The sequence below is a fragment of the Vulpes vulpes genome, chromosome 8 (genome assembly GCF_048418805.1).
Source record: "Vulpes vulpes isolate BD-2025 chromosome 8, VulVul3, whole genome shotgun sequence".
NCBI classification, from domain to species: Eukaryota; Metazoa; Chordata; class Mammalia; order Carnivora; family Canidae; genus Vulpes; species Vulpes vulpes.
The window spans coordinates 93,985,681-94,001,899 of NC_132787.1; the positions used below are offsets into that span (position 1 = coordinate 93,985,681).

Consider the following 16,219-nt stretch of genomic DNA (forward strand, 5'->3'; position numbering starts at 1 on the left):
GAACTCCACGCAATGCACCCCCTATATCCTATGCAAAGCCAAGCCCGGGCTTCTAAGCCTACCTTTCACAAGGGAAGCAGATTTGTTAGCTGTACTGGACTTGTGAGCTTTGGGTCTTGGACTGGGGGCCAGGGATATTTGGCCTGAGGCTCCAGGATGAGGGAGGGAGACCACAGTAATATACTCGCCCTTGTAGGTCTTCCAAATTCTCCTTGCTCTGTGACTATATCCTCCCCCATGTCTCCCATGTCTCCACAGCTCTGCACCAAAGAGCAACAGTTCAGACTGTACCCCCACACTCTCTACTTGCACTGTCTGCATCCTGCAATGAGGCACTGCCCAGAACTGTGGGAATGAGGGAAACAACGAAACTGAGCTTTCACACAGATGAATTTTGCTGGAGTTCCTGGAAGGCAAGAATTTCCCTCCCACCTCTAATTTCCTATAAGCCCGTGACAGGCAGAACAGAGGGCAGCAAAGCTATTATTAGTGTCATTATAGGAGGTAGCTAGGTTCCAAGAGATGAAGTAAGATCCCACCATTTGTAGGAGGCCCTGCTAGGCTGCTGAGCCCAGATCGACCTGGCAGCGAAGGCCGTGGCTCTTCAGCATGAGGCCTCACCACTTCATGACAGGAGCCGCTGCCCAGAACTCCGTAAAAAGGGGACGCTGACCCCAGAGTCAGACTATAGATTCACTGGAGGATGGGTCACAACAGAGAAGGCAAAATTACTGTAAGGAGAGACTAGCTCATGCATGAGTCTCAGACCAAAGGTGTTAACATGGCCACTGAAAGAATATGTTAACCAGCCTGGAGGCTCCAAACTAGGGAGGAAGGGAACAAGCCGGGAACTGGCCACCCCAGTACTCCCCAAGGAGAGTGCTTTGCCCCCTCTTGTCCCCACACTCTGCCCCACAGGCATCTGGTCACTTCTGCAGGTGGCCACCCCCAGCTGGGGATGGTACAGTCATAACTCAGGGACACTGACCTTTTAAGACCACCCACCAACCCCCGGCCCCCATTGCAGTCACCAAGCAGCCTCTTGATATTTAGCTTCCCCTGTGATGTGCCTTTGGGGAAGAAATCTGTTCAGTGGCAACTTATGGGTCTGGTCCATGGGATATTCTATTTCCAGTGTAAGTCACCAAAATGCCATTATCTGGAGACCATTCAACTCTGGGTGTGCTGCCAGTCAAATGGGAATACCCCAAGCATAGAGAACTGTATGGCAGCCCCAACCTGTGTGGACACCCCCAATTGGCCAAGTAACATCCTCACTTGCTGGTGGGTGTCTCCAAACAGTGCCACCCAATGTACATCCACAGGAGAATGGACACACAAACTGGTACCACCACGGAATACTACTTAACAATAAAGAATGACCTATAGGGACACATGTCAACAAGGACAAATGGCATATATGGTATGCTGAATGAAACCAGCTGGACAGCAAGGGAGTACACGCTGTGTATTTCTAAGAAATCAACAGCAGGCAAAGTTAATCTATGGCGATTGCCATCAGAAGGCAGGAGGAGACCAGAAGGGGGATGGCTTGGATTGGGGTACAGAGAACTTGGCGGGTGATGGAAATGCTTTTATTCTTGTTTCGAATGGTAGCTACACAGGTAGATACGATTATCGAAAACTCACAGAACTGAACATTTAAGAGCTGTGGATTTTATTTGCCTCAATTATTATATCTCAAATAAAATAAATACAATGCCTATCAAAGGCCTGGGGACACAGTGAATGCTAAGAGTTGGTAAACTGTCAAAGCAAATGCTTCCCCCTGACGCCCCCAGCCAATTATTTAAAGAATTTATCAGGAGAACCAATTTGCAATGTCTTTTTAGAAGTCTGTTATTTTTTATTGTGGTAAAAATGCATAAAATTTACCATCTTATTAAGTGTACAGTTCATTATCAGTAAGGATCTTCACACTGTTGTGCAATCATCAACCACTGCTCATCTCCAGAACTTTTTCATTTTTCCAAACTAAAATTATATGCATCAGACAGGAACTGCCTATTCCGCTCCCCTCCCAGCCCCTGTACCCATCATTCTACTTTCCAGCTGGATGAGCCTGACTACTTTAGGTACTTCATATATATGGATTCCTACAATATTTGTCTTTTTGTGACTGGCTTATTTCATAATAACATCTTCAAATTCATCCACGTTGTAGCATGTGTCAGAACCTCCTTCCTTTTGAAGGTTGCATACTATTCCGATGTATGTAGAAACCGCAATTCATGTAGCCATTCATCTGTGGATGAGCACTTGGGTTGCTTCTTCCTTTTGGCTATTGCAAATAATGCTGCTACGAACATGGAGGTATAAAGACCTGAGTCCTTGTTTTCACTTCTTTTGGGGATATACCCACAAGAATTGCTGGATTGATTATATGGTAATTGTAGGTTTAATTTTTTGAGGCAATCCCACATGGTTTCCAGAGCTGTTTGACAATTTTGTATTCCCACCAACAGTGCATAAGATTTCCAATTTCTCCACAATCTCCCCAGCAACTGCTATTTTCTGCTTTTAAAAACTTTTTTAAAATAGCCATCCTAATGGGCATGAAGTGGTATCTCATCATGATTTTGATTTGCATTTTCCTAATTATCAGTGATGTTGACTATCTTTTCATGTGCTCATTTGGCTAGTGGTCTATCTTCTTTGGAGAAATGTCTATTCAATCTTTTTGCTTTTTTTTTTTTTTTTTTTTTGGAGAGAGAGGAGAGCACAAGTGCAGTATGGGGATGGGAGAGGGAGAAAGGATCTTAAGCAGGATCCATGCTCAGCATGGAGCCTAATGTGGGGCTTGATCTCAAGATCTTGAGATCATGACATGAGCTGAAATCAAGAGTTGGATGCTTAACCACTTGAGCCACCCAGGTGCCCCCGCCTTTGCCTATTTTTTAATCAGGCTGTTTGTTGTTGAGCTCAACATAGGTAAGATTACATTGTAACTCTGCACCAGCTGAGAACCCAGTCTCATCCTCCCCACTGCCACAAGCTCAGTCCTTAGATGTCAATCTCACATCCCCTGTACCTGTCTCACTCCTGGTGTGGTCGTGTGGAGCACAGGAGCCAAGAGTTAGGATAGGCAACTTGCCTCCCCTCTTGCTAAGACTGAGGAGACTATCATTAGCCCAGGTGTCTATTCCAGATATCAAAACATGTTTCTGAAGACCAGACCTTCTGGGAGAGGCACACATGGAATAAAAAACAGCTGACAATCACAGCTAGCTCTCAAACTATGACTTCACAGTTCAGTGGGTGCCCACCCACTGGGGTGCCTACCCCAGCCCGGCAGCCTTCCCTAAGAGCCTGCACCAATAAAGATAGCTTTTTGTGGTTTCTGCAGAATCTAGTAGAGAAGGCTTCAATCTATAGCTGAGAACCTGAGCAAGGTGGGAATGTCCTTCCCGCTCAGGGATGTGAGGGACACAGCATAAGGAGAGGCAGGAGCTGTCATCTAGAAACCCAGTGCTGGAGCCCTTGCCACAGGATGATGATTTGCACGGTCTATCCCAGCAAGACAGTGTTCCCAGATGCTTTCCTAGTGGTCTCTCCACGGTTGCCTGCAGTCTTCCCCTTATGTCCCAGTCATGGGTGCCCTCCAGGCTGTACAACCAAGCCCCTCCCTCCAGCAAGCCCTATGATTTCTGCACTGCCAGCTTTCTCCCCCAGGGGTCTCAGAGCACCCATGTCAGATACCAGGGGCCAGGGAGGAAACGTCCCTTCAGGTCATGAGGAAGGTGGTGATGTCACAGAGAGGAAAAAAGTGACTTCCATGAAGCCTGGTTCTCATGAAAATAGTTCTTCTCCTCCAGGGGGAAGGGAGGAAATTTTAAATCTTAACGTCATTTGATTGTGGAGAAAGGCAGGTTCCCCATGTCTCATGAAGCAATCCAGGTGCTCCCTTTTTTTGCAACATGTTGCTGTCGATTGATTGATTGAGATGCTCTGGCTCTTCCACTTGGCACACCTAGGCTTCAGCAAGAAGTATGTTCCTTTCACAGTTTGAATATTATTCAAGTTTTGATGATTAAAGCTGGTTGGAACAGCATGAACCGAATAGATTACAGCACTCTATTTACAGCAGGCTCTTCTCTAGGAAGATCAGCCACACACATGGCACACAGCCTTCAGGTCTCAGCAGCTTGGCTTCCAAATGCAGTACTTATACTTCTCAAATTCTGTGGCCTTTGCTTCGGGTTCAGAAAACCAGAATCAGAGCTTGGTCATCTTCTATTTCTTCACATCAACCAAATAAAGCTAATCCAATGGCAAAATAAACCTGACCCATCATCTCAAGAGGTCAAAACAGTTGTTGCAGAAATGCAAAATAGTCTGTTGCAGAAATGCAAAATAGCCTGTTGCAGAAATGCAACAAACGGCCTCAAGAGAAGCGTGAGTATGAGCTCTCACTCGGCATCTGGGAGATGGACTGGGGATGCACGTCAACACCGGGCAGGTGCCCATCATCATGGCCCACCCAAAATGGCAATCGTGTTCTGGACAGGGCAGACCCAGGAGCTGTCCCCGCTAAGGTGAGCACTACTGGATTAGCCAGAATTCAGTCTGCTTGTTATCCTAATGGTGGCAAAGTTGGCCTTACTGATGAGAGACTCTAGATAGGAGCTTTAGAAAATCACTGCACAGGCTTTGGCAAGACAACCGTATCTAAGCTTCCATGCTGCACCCTACACCCATCTGTGACAAAGGACCGGTTCTAGGGTTTTGTTGGTATCTCCAATCCATTAAAACCAAACTGTGGTCCTACCATGCGTGGCTAGACCACAGCTCACACTGTATGGCACTCTGTGGACAACACATGTGAGAGTCTGACGTGGCCCAAACTCGTCTATACCTCGTTGGAGAAGCCTAAGGATCACGTTCTTGGCTGTCAAGGCAATGTCAACTGCAACAGAAGTTTCTAAATGCTAACTTCCAACGTATCTTATCAAGGACTAGTGACAATTTGTGGCCTGGCACCAGTCTGAGGACTACACCTAGAGTAGCACTTTTTTTAACTCCTCTCTACTGGCTTGGAGAGCTTGGTCAATGGCAGTAGGATCGAACTTATGTGCTGTGAATGGACCCTCACAGCAGCATTCATGATCAGGTTATTCCCGCTCTGGTCTCAGCACTTCCCGGGAAATCCCTGGATCAGAACATCGATCATACTCCACCGGCTTTCCATAGACTTCATGAGGAGCCATGGGCTTTGAGCTAGACTGAGAACTCTCCTGGTTGGGATCCTGTCTCAGGGTGTCCAACAGTGAGAACCCGAGATGGGCCAGGTCCAAGGCTTAAAGACAGAGATGGTCTTTGTCTTCAGGGAGGCCACGATTCCCAAGATGAGTCCAGAAATAACCACTTGTTCACGTGATTTGGAGAACCCAACCCATCCAGAGACACACTTGTGACACGCCTGGCCCCATTCTGGGCACTTTGTAAGCGGGAATTCACATCACTGTCAGATCTTCACTCCTCATATGTAAGTTTAAGTCCATGCCCCTTAAGTAGCCTTTGACCATGAAGAAGGGAGGCAGTTTGACCTAAGCCTTCAAGAGAATTCGGAATCACACTTTTGCTCAGTTTACAAATGGTGATGACAGCCGTTTAAGTGTGGAGGTATCTGAAATCATACGGGTAAGGTCTCTATTTCTTGGAGTTTATTTCAGGCCTTAAAATAAAATTAGCTGGACCCTCAGCTTATTATAGCAACTGTGGTAATCAGCGAGCAATGTGGCTAAATGTGTAATTACTGTGTTATTTTAATAAGCAATTTATATTCTGTATGAAAAAGGGGTATTGGCTCTCTCCCTTTCTCGTAGGTTGGCAGTTGTCTGGAGGCCAGGCTTGTTCATCCCTTTAACCCATCCAGCACCGTGTTTGTCGATCTGACTGCTGGCAAATGCTTTCTCGCTCTAGAACTCATCTGAGAAATGGGAGTAACTCCGCCCATGTCACTGGGTGAGCAACAAATGAGATGCCACACGAAAGGAGCTGTCCTCTGCACCGTGCCTACTCAGTGAACAGTTGCTGAGTCTACACTCATTTCGAAGTTCCAGGAGCTGAATATCTTATCATTCAAGTTCCTTGAGAGGCTAAGTTTAGTGGCAGTTTTGATCCAAAAGCAAATGCTCAAAAGCCGGCAATTTGAAAAGAGAAGGTAAAACGAAAGGAAAGTTTATTTAAATCCCGGTTTCACTGTTCCCTACCACATCTCAACGTCTCTAAGTGTCCAAAAGGAAAACAGGGATGATCTGGCAACTGTTAGGTCTCTAATTTGCCCTAAGCCTACAACTAGTTTCTCCTTTTTACAAGACAGAGAAAGTCCTCTTGTCTGTTCTTGCCTCACTGCCTCACCCCTGACCCTGCTTCTGAGAGCTTTGTGGACTTGAAGAAAAAGAAAGCCTCGTGCCTGATTTTACTTTTAGGGTCAAAAACCAGCCCGGGAGTAAGGAAGGGGGAGGTGGCGGGGCTGGACAGGCCGGTGCCCTCTGTGGTCTGGCCCTTGCCTGGCGCTTCCTGTGCTGTTACTTAGTTACAGGTGATCATGGGTACCAGTAATCATGCTTTTCTGGTGGTGGATCTCAGACTGGAAAAGTCTTCCTCAGCTGAACGAGGTCTGGAAGAGTTAAAACAGGGAGCCAACATATCTTTGTGGTGTCTGCCACAGCTCTCTTCACACCCTCTACCTGTCTCCCCCCACAAAAAACTAATCTAAAGAAGAAATACAAAAATTCCTGGGTATTTTATTTCCTTCCAAAACAATGCTTTTGTGAAGTGCCACAAATTAAAAAATCTGGTGGGGACAACGCCCTGCAAGTAAGTGTGATACGAAGGATGGACTTTGTGTTGACTCTCAAAGTGCCAAATAGATTCAAGTTATCAGTGGAATGAAGAAGCTCCAAGAAAATTAGTCTTCAAAGTCTCAAGTCATAAATCCTAGAAGATTCCATTTAGATTAGTTAGAATTCATCAACAAGCATATTTTATAGATATGTGCCCAAATATAGTATCTAAAATTCCACACAATAAAAAACCGTGAAGATATAACTACATAGCCACTGAATAAAAAGAAAATCCAAAAAGTAGTCTTTGATGTCTATTACCTGACACCTTCTCTGGGCATAAATTAATGCAGGCAAACATTTTCACTAAGGAGTTTCTGTGCTTAGCACTGTGCTAGGCACTAAAATTCACAAGTGAACAAACTTAGGTTAGTCTTCAGTTCTTCTGGGTGTATCCTTAATTGTCTGCACACTACTTCTACTCTTCAATCTCCTTTTTATTTATTACATGGTCTTCCTACAGGAACAGAAGCATTAAAAAAGCATCTAAAAGATTTTCTCATTAGCCTTCCAGGACCAGAGTAAATGGAAGCAAGTGGGCAAATCTAAAAGTACAGTGAACACTAATCAAACCTGCTGAATAATTCTTACTTGAGCTCATATTCCCTCTAATAGAATTACTTTATTTAAAATGTTCATTAGCACAGACAACACAGTCCCTGGCAAATAAAAGGCATTGTGAAGAAATGCAAATGCCCTAAGACCCTGTCTAGAGTAGAAGAAACACATCCACACACACAGAAAAGACAAGACAGACCAACTGGTAGCTGATGGATCTAGGTTCAAACAGCTGTACAATGTGGCTAGATTTGTGGTCTTGGGTCAGCTGATTACCTCTCTGAGCCTCATCTTCATTTGTAAAATGTGGATAATCCCTACCTTGCAGTGCTGATATGGGGATTAGAAATAATATATGTAAAGTACTAAAATATAGTGGGCAATCAAAACTGGAAGCTTGGAAGCTATTATTATCATATTATTGGCATTTGTTACAGGTTTGATGATTGAATAATAGCTAAATTAGCTGACCTCTAAAATCCCTATCAACTCTAAAATTATGATGCTAAAAAATAGAATTAAAAGTTCACATACCAAATCCACTTAAGGATATTTTTAACTATTGTAATTGTGATGCAAATCTCTTACGCTTTTCAGAGTAAGTACTGATAATGAGACTCACAGAATATACATATACACTGTGGTGTACCGTGAAAACATTTATGATCAAATTTAGCAGGATAGGTGTCTACAGTTTGAGATCTCCCGGGGTTGCTGCTGCCAATTCTGTCATTACTACTTCACTTAACTTCTCCTTTCTAGAACACCTCTCTAGGCCAGACACCGGGAATGCATGTTTTACTGGGGTTCTATCGGGCACGATTATTCCCTCCATCTTCATAAAAGAGAACTGAAGCTTACTGGGATTAAGGATCGTTCCAAGGTCACACAGCTAGGAGGCACCAGGGACTGGACTTCAACTCTGACACTAAGCCCTCGTCTTTACCTGCTCTTCAATATTGCTGCAACTCAGACCAGCCCTAAAAGCAAAAGAGAAGAGATTCGAGAGACTTGCCAGGAAATGTACACAGAGGAAAGGAAGAACAAATGTCAGTCCCACCTATTGCATTTTTTGTTTGACTGTATTCTGTTGACTGCATTTTCACCAAGTCTCTTGAACAGAAGATCAATGTAATATATATTAGTGTAGAAAGTGATAGAGTAGAGGCAATCCCTCTTCTAGGTATGTCTCCAAAAGAACTGAAAGCAGGGTCTCAAAGAGGTATTTGTACACCCATGTTCATTGACACGAGCTGGAGGATTCCACGTATGTGAGCTACCCAAAGGAGTCAAATTTACAGAAAAAATAGAGTAGAATGGTAGTTGCCAGGGGCTGCGGAAGGAGGAAATGGGCAGTTGATGTTTACTGGGAACAAGGTTTCAGTTTTACGTGGGTATCCACAATCATGTGAATATTAATACTACAGAATTATATACATTTGAAATGGTAAAGGTGGTAAATATTATGTGTTTTTAAACCACAATTTAAAAAAAGCAGATTATATATTTGTATTTATGTGTGTGTGTATATGTTTTTATACATATTTATGTATGTGTGTGTAGCCTTAAGAGTTAATGGTTTAAAAATTTCAAAACTCTAGGGGCACCTGGGTGGCTCACTCAGTTAAGCATCTGACTCTTGATTTCGGCTCGGGTCATGATTTCAGATTCTTGAGATGGAGCCCCATGTGCTCAGCAAGGAGTCTGCTTGAGATTCTCTCCCTTTGCCCTCTGCCCCCACCTCTGCTCATGTGAATGTGCTCTCTCTCCCTCAAATAAATCAACCTTTAAAAAATTTTCAAAACTCTATAAAATAATTATAAAAATTGATACCTGTGGGGCCAATAGCAGCTTCTGAATGTCTGGGGAACTGATCTCTTGGCCCAAACGCGATCCCCTGCCATAACAGTGCTCAACTGTTCTGTTTTAGCTTCTGAATCATCAGAAGCTGCTGTTGAGAGTCTACAAAGCATCTGAGCCTCAAGCAGATATCCTCTCTTAAGGGAAATGAGAAATCTTCCCCTTCCCACCCTAAAGGTAGAAATGCCCTCAAGACAATTAAGTTCATTTCACAAATAGCTGTGTTGCTAACGATCAACTTGCCTCACCTTAATTTGCAGCTCCAACTTCCCAGTTTTCAAGTGATGTCTTTGAAGAAAGTACAGACTACTTTCCTGGCCTAGGGTGTTGGGAAAGTAAGCCTGTAGCTGTTACGGGAAGAACCACAGAATCTGCCACAGAATCTGCTTTCAGAGTGGTCCTGATCTCTGATCATTTTTGATATGACAGGCATATATAAAGAATCCTGACTCACTTTTCCCTCTTAACCAAAATTATTAAGACCACTTCTATGGCAAAATTTACTACAGATGAAAGTACTCTCCGGTGACTATGTTACCCAATTTCTCTAGCATATTGGGAAATGGCCCTCAATTTCCTGAGTAATAAATAGCAAATGAGCCTCTTCTGCACAAAATACAAATATCCTTCCAGTTTCTAAACATTTGGGTCTCCGTGTGATTTATGTGTCTACAAAGAGATTTCTTGTTCTCTGGTCATCCACATGGTTTCTGCCTTGGTTTACCTTCACCTTCCACAACCCGTTGCTGAATCTCTTAGTTACAGTATTTCTTCTTCCCCCTACCCCCAACACAGGCATTTAGTTGACTGATTATAGAATCACAAGGTTGGTTATAATTCCGTTTCTCCATCTGACTTTGAACTTAAGTGTTCCAATTACTCTGCTTGATCCTAATAAGTCAGTAGCGTGCTAATGCTTGCCTTGATATTTCTGAAATATACAGGGTGTGATTAGCATGGGACTGCATCATTAGAAAGGAAAATGAAAGCGGGTGAGCAACATCATGGCTTGCATTTAAGCAAAGCTGCCTGTTCAGTGAACTTACAATATTACAATGATCCTAGGGACACTGTACGCTGTGACTAAATGTATATTGTATCTGCAAAATCCTCTGATGCTCCAGAACCTTCTGTGTTTTGCTACTACTAGAAAAGATCCTAGAAGGATAGGCCTGTTCCGAGACACGAAGTTCCAAAGTCTGTTTAGGCAGATATATCTGAAGACATACAGAATCCCTGAACCACAATAGGGCAGGAAAAAAAATAAAACTTAGAAAGGAAGGAAGGAGCAAAAGGAGGAAGGAAGGAAGGAAGGAAGGAAGGAAGGAAGGAAGGAAGGAAGGAAAGAAGGGAAAGAGGAAGGGAGGAAGGAAAATCTTTAGTCAATTCTGCTGGATTGCACTGACGTCCCCGGGCCATAAAGCAAGGAAGCTTTACGGTAAGCCTGCTGGAAGAAAAAAAAAATACTGAGGCACACACACATTATCAAATGAGATGCTAAAAAACTGCATTAGCATCAATGGTGTTACTGGAGTCTATTTTAAAAATTTAACCCCTCTATATCTGTGTGTAACCAGTAATAGTGTAAACTTTTGGAAACTAGCGGGGAAAAAACAGAAAAGCTTTAAACTGGGAATGATATGTAGCCCAATCAATTGATAAATAAAAGGAAAAAAAAGACAGCACAACTGAAATTGATGCCAAAGATTTATAAGGTTGACTAAGTAAACAAAAATGGAATGGATTACCATGGAAATGCATGAATATTGAAACAGGCAAGATTTGAATAGACTAATGATATGCCTCACTTAGACTGACAGGTGTTGATAACAACTCTGACACTCAATCCACACCAACATCCACACTTCTAACATGTTTATTCCTAGAAAACAAGAGCCGATCTAAAGGTTCCTCTGGTAAGAGCTTATAAGAAAAATACATTTTCTAATCTTAAAGGGACTAACTCAATTCTCATCTACTTGAAAAACAAAAAAAGGTTTTATCTATTTGCTTTCTGGATATGAGGAGCTGCAGTTAGCAGAAGTCATTCTCTTGGGCTCTACTAGTCTTTGTTCCAATCAACCTTTCACAAAACTGAATTTTCGGTCTGGCTTATCTCCCAACACTGAGTACTTGAAGTATGACCACCACTCATTAGAAACATAATTAAAAAGACACAACACTAGATCCACCCCCCCCCCAAGCACATACAGATGAAAACCAATAACCCTTCATCTATTTGTTACCATAGCTACCATAGGATTTTTTTTAAAAAATTTCAGTATAACTCTAGGTATTTCGTTTGTAGGCTGTTGCTTGCAAATGAAAGTTGGAGACCTACAAATTTCCGTTAACTGTGCAGATATGGGGAGACTGAGCAGAAGAAAATGTTTTTCTCTTAATCATGGACAAATATGGTTTATAAAATGCTTGCACAGAAAAGTTATTAAAATTCGTTAAATGCATCAGCCCATAAGCCAATCTAAATGTCATTAAATTCATATAGAGTTTGAGGACACATATGCTAGTAATTCCCTGATTTATAGTAGGATGATAAATCAAGTGCACTCAGAACAATGCATGGGACAGAGACTCTATTCATCAGTGGCACACGGTTCCATACCTGTATAAACACCCAGAAGATATGACTATTCCAATACATGCATACCAAGCAGCCTTAAAGTATTCACCTGAGCATTACAGGGCAACTACCGAGCCAAGTGCAGGGATGAGCATTCCATAAAATTGTTCATCACCCCCCTAAGAGTGAAAAAGTTAGCTCTACGCTCGCCCAATGTAATTTTTCAAAAACATCAGGAATGAAGTGAGCTAATTAAATCTGCCATTCACCCCACACCGAAATAATTCCTTAAACAAGCTCTCCCAGGGCTGGGCTGGACATGAGACCATATGGCAGGGGGAGGAACTCTGTAGGGACCAGACAGATGACTTTAAAGAGACCTAAGAAATGAGGGTCAATACAGCGGTAACCAGGACAGATCTGTCACTGCAAGAGGAGTCCGAATCCCGGCGAAGCCCAGCGTAGCTCGGCTGATGAGAGGATGGAGCCTGCATCACCGGAGCCTGACTGTCCCTGAGCTGACCAAGTGGAAGTTTGGCGGGCGGCAGCAGCAAGGCGTCCTCAACCGTCCGGTCCCTCCGGGTCCCTCCAGGTCCCTCCAGCGCCGAGGTCTTGCCTGATGCTGCGTGAATACCTGGGTCCACCATCCGCCCGGGGCGCGCGCCGCGGGGCAGAGGGTTCGCAGAGCGGCAGGGACGGCCGAGGCGGCGGCTCCTGACCCATCAGCATCCCCAGGGGCCCGCGGGGGGACCAGCTAACTGGCCCCTTCGGGTTCCAGAGCCCAGGAACGACCACCGGCGGGTCGGCTGGCGGACCCGGGCACCCGGACTCGCGCTCGGCGCCCACCCCTCCTCCGAGGCGGCCGGCCGCAGGCAGGCAGCGCGTCCCCGCCCTCCCCAGCGAACGCGCAGCGCAGCCGACCTGCCCCGGGAGCTGCCTCGGACCTGCCCCGGCCCCGGCCCCGGCTCCGGCTCCGGCTCCGCTCCCCGGCCCGGGGCGAGCGCGCCTCTCCCTCGGGGCCCCGGGGCCGGCGCTGCCGGGCGCCGCGACCGCGGAGAAACCCCGCGCTCCGGGCCGGCGCCAGGCCCCGGGGCCCCGGCCGTGGGCCCTCCGCCACCGCGCACCCCCGGTCGGGCGCACGTCCACACTCCCCGCTGCGCGTCCCGGGGGCCACGTCCCCACAGCAACAAGCCCTCCGCGTCCCAGCCGCAGCCCGGTCCCTCGCCATCCCCGCGGGCTCTCCCTTCCGCGCCCCCAACGGCGTTGAGGGCACGGGGCGGGGGGGTCACCCCGAGGTCTGTGCGGGTTCCCCCCGCATGGCTACGAGCTCCTCCGCCTCGAAAGTTACTTGGGACCGAGTGAGGGGACCCGCTCCCCAAATGCAGGGTCTGAGGACGGGAGGGGGCGAAAGCGCAAGCCGGCTCCCGCCGCACAGAGGCGCGCGCCTCCCCCCAAGCGGCAGGGCGCGCGGCCGCCCCCGGGGTCCAGCCCTTCGGTGCCTCCCGCTGGCCCCCGGCCGGGCGCGGGCCCTGGGCCACCCCGGGGAGGCGGCCTGGGGAGGAGCGCGCACCCTCGGGCCCAGCGCGCGGGCGCCCGGGCCGGGGTCGCAGTCGCCTCCAGCGCCCCCGGCCGCCGCGGTGTGGGCTCCGGGCAGACCCGGGCGCGCAGGGCCGGGGGCAGGAAGTTTTTCCCCCTTCACCCCCAGAGCAGCGCAGGCGCAGCGGCCCCTGCAGCCGTGCAAGTGCAGACGCGGGAGGCTCCCGCCGCCGCCGCCGCCGCCGCCGCCGCCGCCGCCGCGGGAGCCGAGCCCCGCGTTCCGGCTTCTCGGGCCCCGCGCCCAAGCCCGGCCCGGCCCCGCGCATCCGCCAGGACCCGGGGCCCCGCGCCGCAGCCTTGGCGCCCCAGCCCGGCTCTTACCTGCGGCCGCGCCGCTCCGGCCCCGGCCCGACGCGCAGAGAGCCGGGGGTCGCGGGTGGGCGCAGGGGGGCTGATGGACGAGGGACGGCGCCGGCGGGTAGCGGTGGCCGGGGCCGCCCGGGTCCCGGCCGGGAGAACCGGATCCAGGTCCACCTCCGGGCGCCGCGGCTCTCCTCCTCCTCCTCCTCCTCCTCCTCCTCCGCCGCCGCCGCCGCCGCCGCCGCCGCCTCCCGGCAGCCCAGGGAGGATGCCCGCGAGAGGAAGCCGGTCCTTCCGCCTGTCGGCCGGGGCGGCTGCGCGCGGCGCGGCGCGGCGCGGCTCTCACCGAGGCGGCGGCGGCGGCGGCGGCTCCGGCAGCATCGCCCCCGCCCTCTCCCCGCAGCCGCGGCGGCCGCGGGGCTGGGGCTGCTCCGGGCTCGGGCTCGGGCTCCGGGCGGGGGCTGCGCTCAGGCGCGGCGGCCGCGGGGGCTGCGGGCGGGCGCTGCGGGGCCGGGGCCGGGGCCGGGGCCGGGGCCGGGGCGGGAGCTGCAGCGGGGTCCGCGGCGGCGGGGACGGCGGCGGCGCGGGGGCTGGCGCGGCCGCGGCGCGGGGACCATGCTCCCTTCTGGCTCGCTCCGCTCCGGGGACCGTCTTCTTTAGCTGCGAGGGAGGCGGGCTCCGGCGCGCAGCCAGGGGCGGGCGGAGCCAATCACGGGCGCCCGAGTGGGCGGGGGCGGACGGCGGGGGAGGCGGGGCGCCCCCGGCAGGGCACCCGGCGCCGCTCCCCGGCCCGAGGGATCCCCTGCCCCGCGCGCGGCCCGGGCCGGAGCGCCGGCGGGTGTGTCTGTCGGTCCGTCCGCCGCCCCTCCCCCTCCCCCCCCCCCCCCGCGGCGGCTCCCGGCTCGCCCCGCTCGGCGGCCGCGCCCGGTGGATGCGCGGCGCGTGGCCCCGGCTGCTCGGCCCCGGCCTCCCGGCCCCGCCGGCCCAGGGCTGGGGGACGCGGCCGAGGCGGGCTCCCCGGCTGCTCTCAACACCTGAGGAAACTGGCAGAAAAGTTTGAGAACGAAAAGTCCGATCGTCTTGCAGCTTCCGCCCTCCCTAGGACGCTCCCGCCGCGGCAGGGAGCAGGAATCGTCGGAATCTCCGGAGAACGGCGCCTCGCCCGCGCGCTCCGAGTCAGCCCCCCCCCCCCGCCCGGACTCGGCCCTCCCCGCGGCACGCGGGCTCTCCCGTCTACACCCGCCCACCCGAATCCACCCGACCTCTCCGTCGACTCAGCCCGCACACAGGCCACACCAGCCTTGCGTGTCTACACGGACACCCCCTCCCCAACACTGCACCCCCCCCTCCGTGGCCTATACTCCCCTCGCCTCTCTGTCTACACTTGCCGGCTGCACAGACCCTACCAGCAACCCTAATTGGGAAGGTCTGGCTGGAGGCCCGTGGCAGCCCCCAGTGCGGGATTTTCCATGATGCCAGAACATTCCATTTCAGCACCAGTCTTCCCTGGTAACTCTTCCAGTTCTGGTGTTTACTCCCTGACCTCTCCTCCCCCCCCCACCCCCCCACCCCCGGTCTGGTTTTGCATTTCAGAGGAAATGTATCTCCTACCCCCAGCCTGAATGTAAAGGTTCGTGGGTTTCAACCTCCTCCCCTCACCCCCACACCCCTCCGCCCCTCCCTGACCGAGCTGCCGAGGCCGGAGGCCCGGGGTAGCAACTGGGGAGGGGGTGCGGTAAAGTAGGGAGCTGCTGGCTGGAACCGACAAGAGCTGGGCCGGGCCCCGCCCTCCTCCTCCCCGGCCGCGAGGGCAGCTGGAGCCCTCGGTCCGCAAATCCCCCGCGCTCGGCTCCCTCCTGTGATGTCTGAATCCAGGCCTCTGCTCTCCTTGGCTGTAAACTCGGTGCAGGGATTGTGTCTTCTTTAATATCTTGTAGGAAGCAGAGTACAGTGTGGCGGCTGATAAATAATAAATAATAATAATCTACTGAGGGTAGCAGGAGGACTTTCAGTGACAGGGAACGAGGACACCAGGGAAATGGCACATCGGTGAAAGAGTAACTGCATTTCCTGGAAAAAGAAAAAAAAAATGGAATGAAGTTTTGGGTGTGTGAAGCCTGGGGAGAGGGGAGGAATCCACCCTGGATGGAGGGGGCAGCTGGGGGAAAGTGGTATGTCTTGGAGGGAGTGACACAGGGTGCCTGCAAGGGGAGGCAATGGGGGAGTAGAGGCAGGAGAGCCCCCAGGGTCCTCAACAATACCTGAAGGGGAAGATAGGGCTTGAATGCTAAGTTGTTAAAATGGTGTATAAAAAGTGATGGAAGAGTACTGTGGATGGGAAAATGGAGAAAAGGGATTATTCAGGATTTTAAAAAGGTAGGCAACAGGTAACAACAGGTAACACCACAAGCAACTTGAGGCAAAGAGGAGGACAATTAAATACACAGGGTGAGTG

General features: G+C 50.2%; 1 protein-coding gene across 1 annotated transcript in view; it reads right to left on the reverse strand.

Moving 5' to 3' along the window:
• KLHL29 (kelch like family member 29) overlaps window positions 1-14,052 on the reverse strand; it is a 305,494-nt gene extending 291,442 nt beyond the window's left edge. The window contains exon 1 of the mRNA XM_072767585.1: window positions 13,786-14,052. The gene's annotated coding sequence lies outside the window, so the exon portion shown is untranslated. The remainder of the gene's footprint in view (window positions 1-13,785) is intronic.
• Between the last annotated feature and the right edge of the window lie 2,167 nt (window positions 14,053-16,219).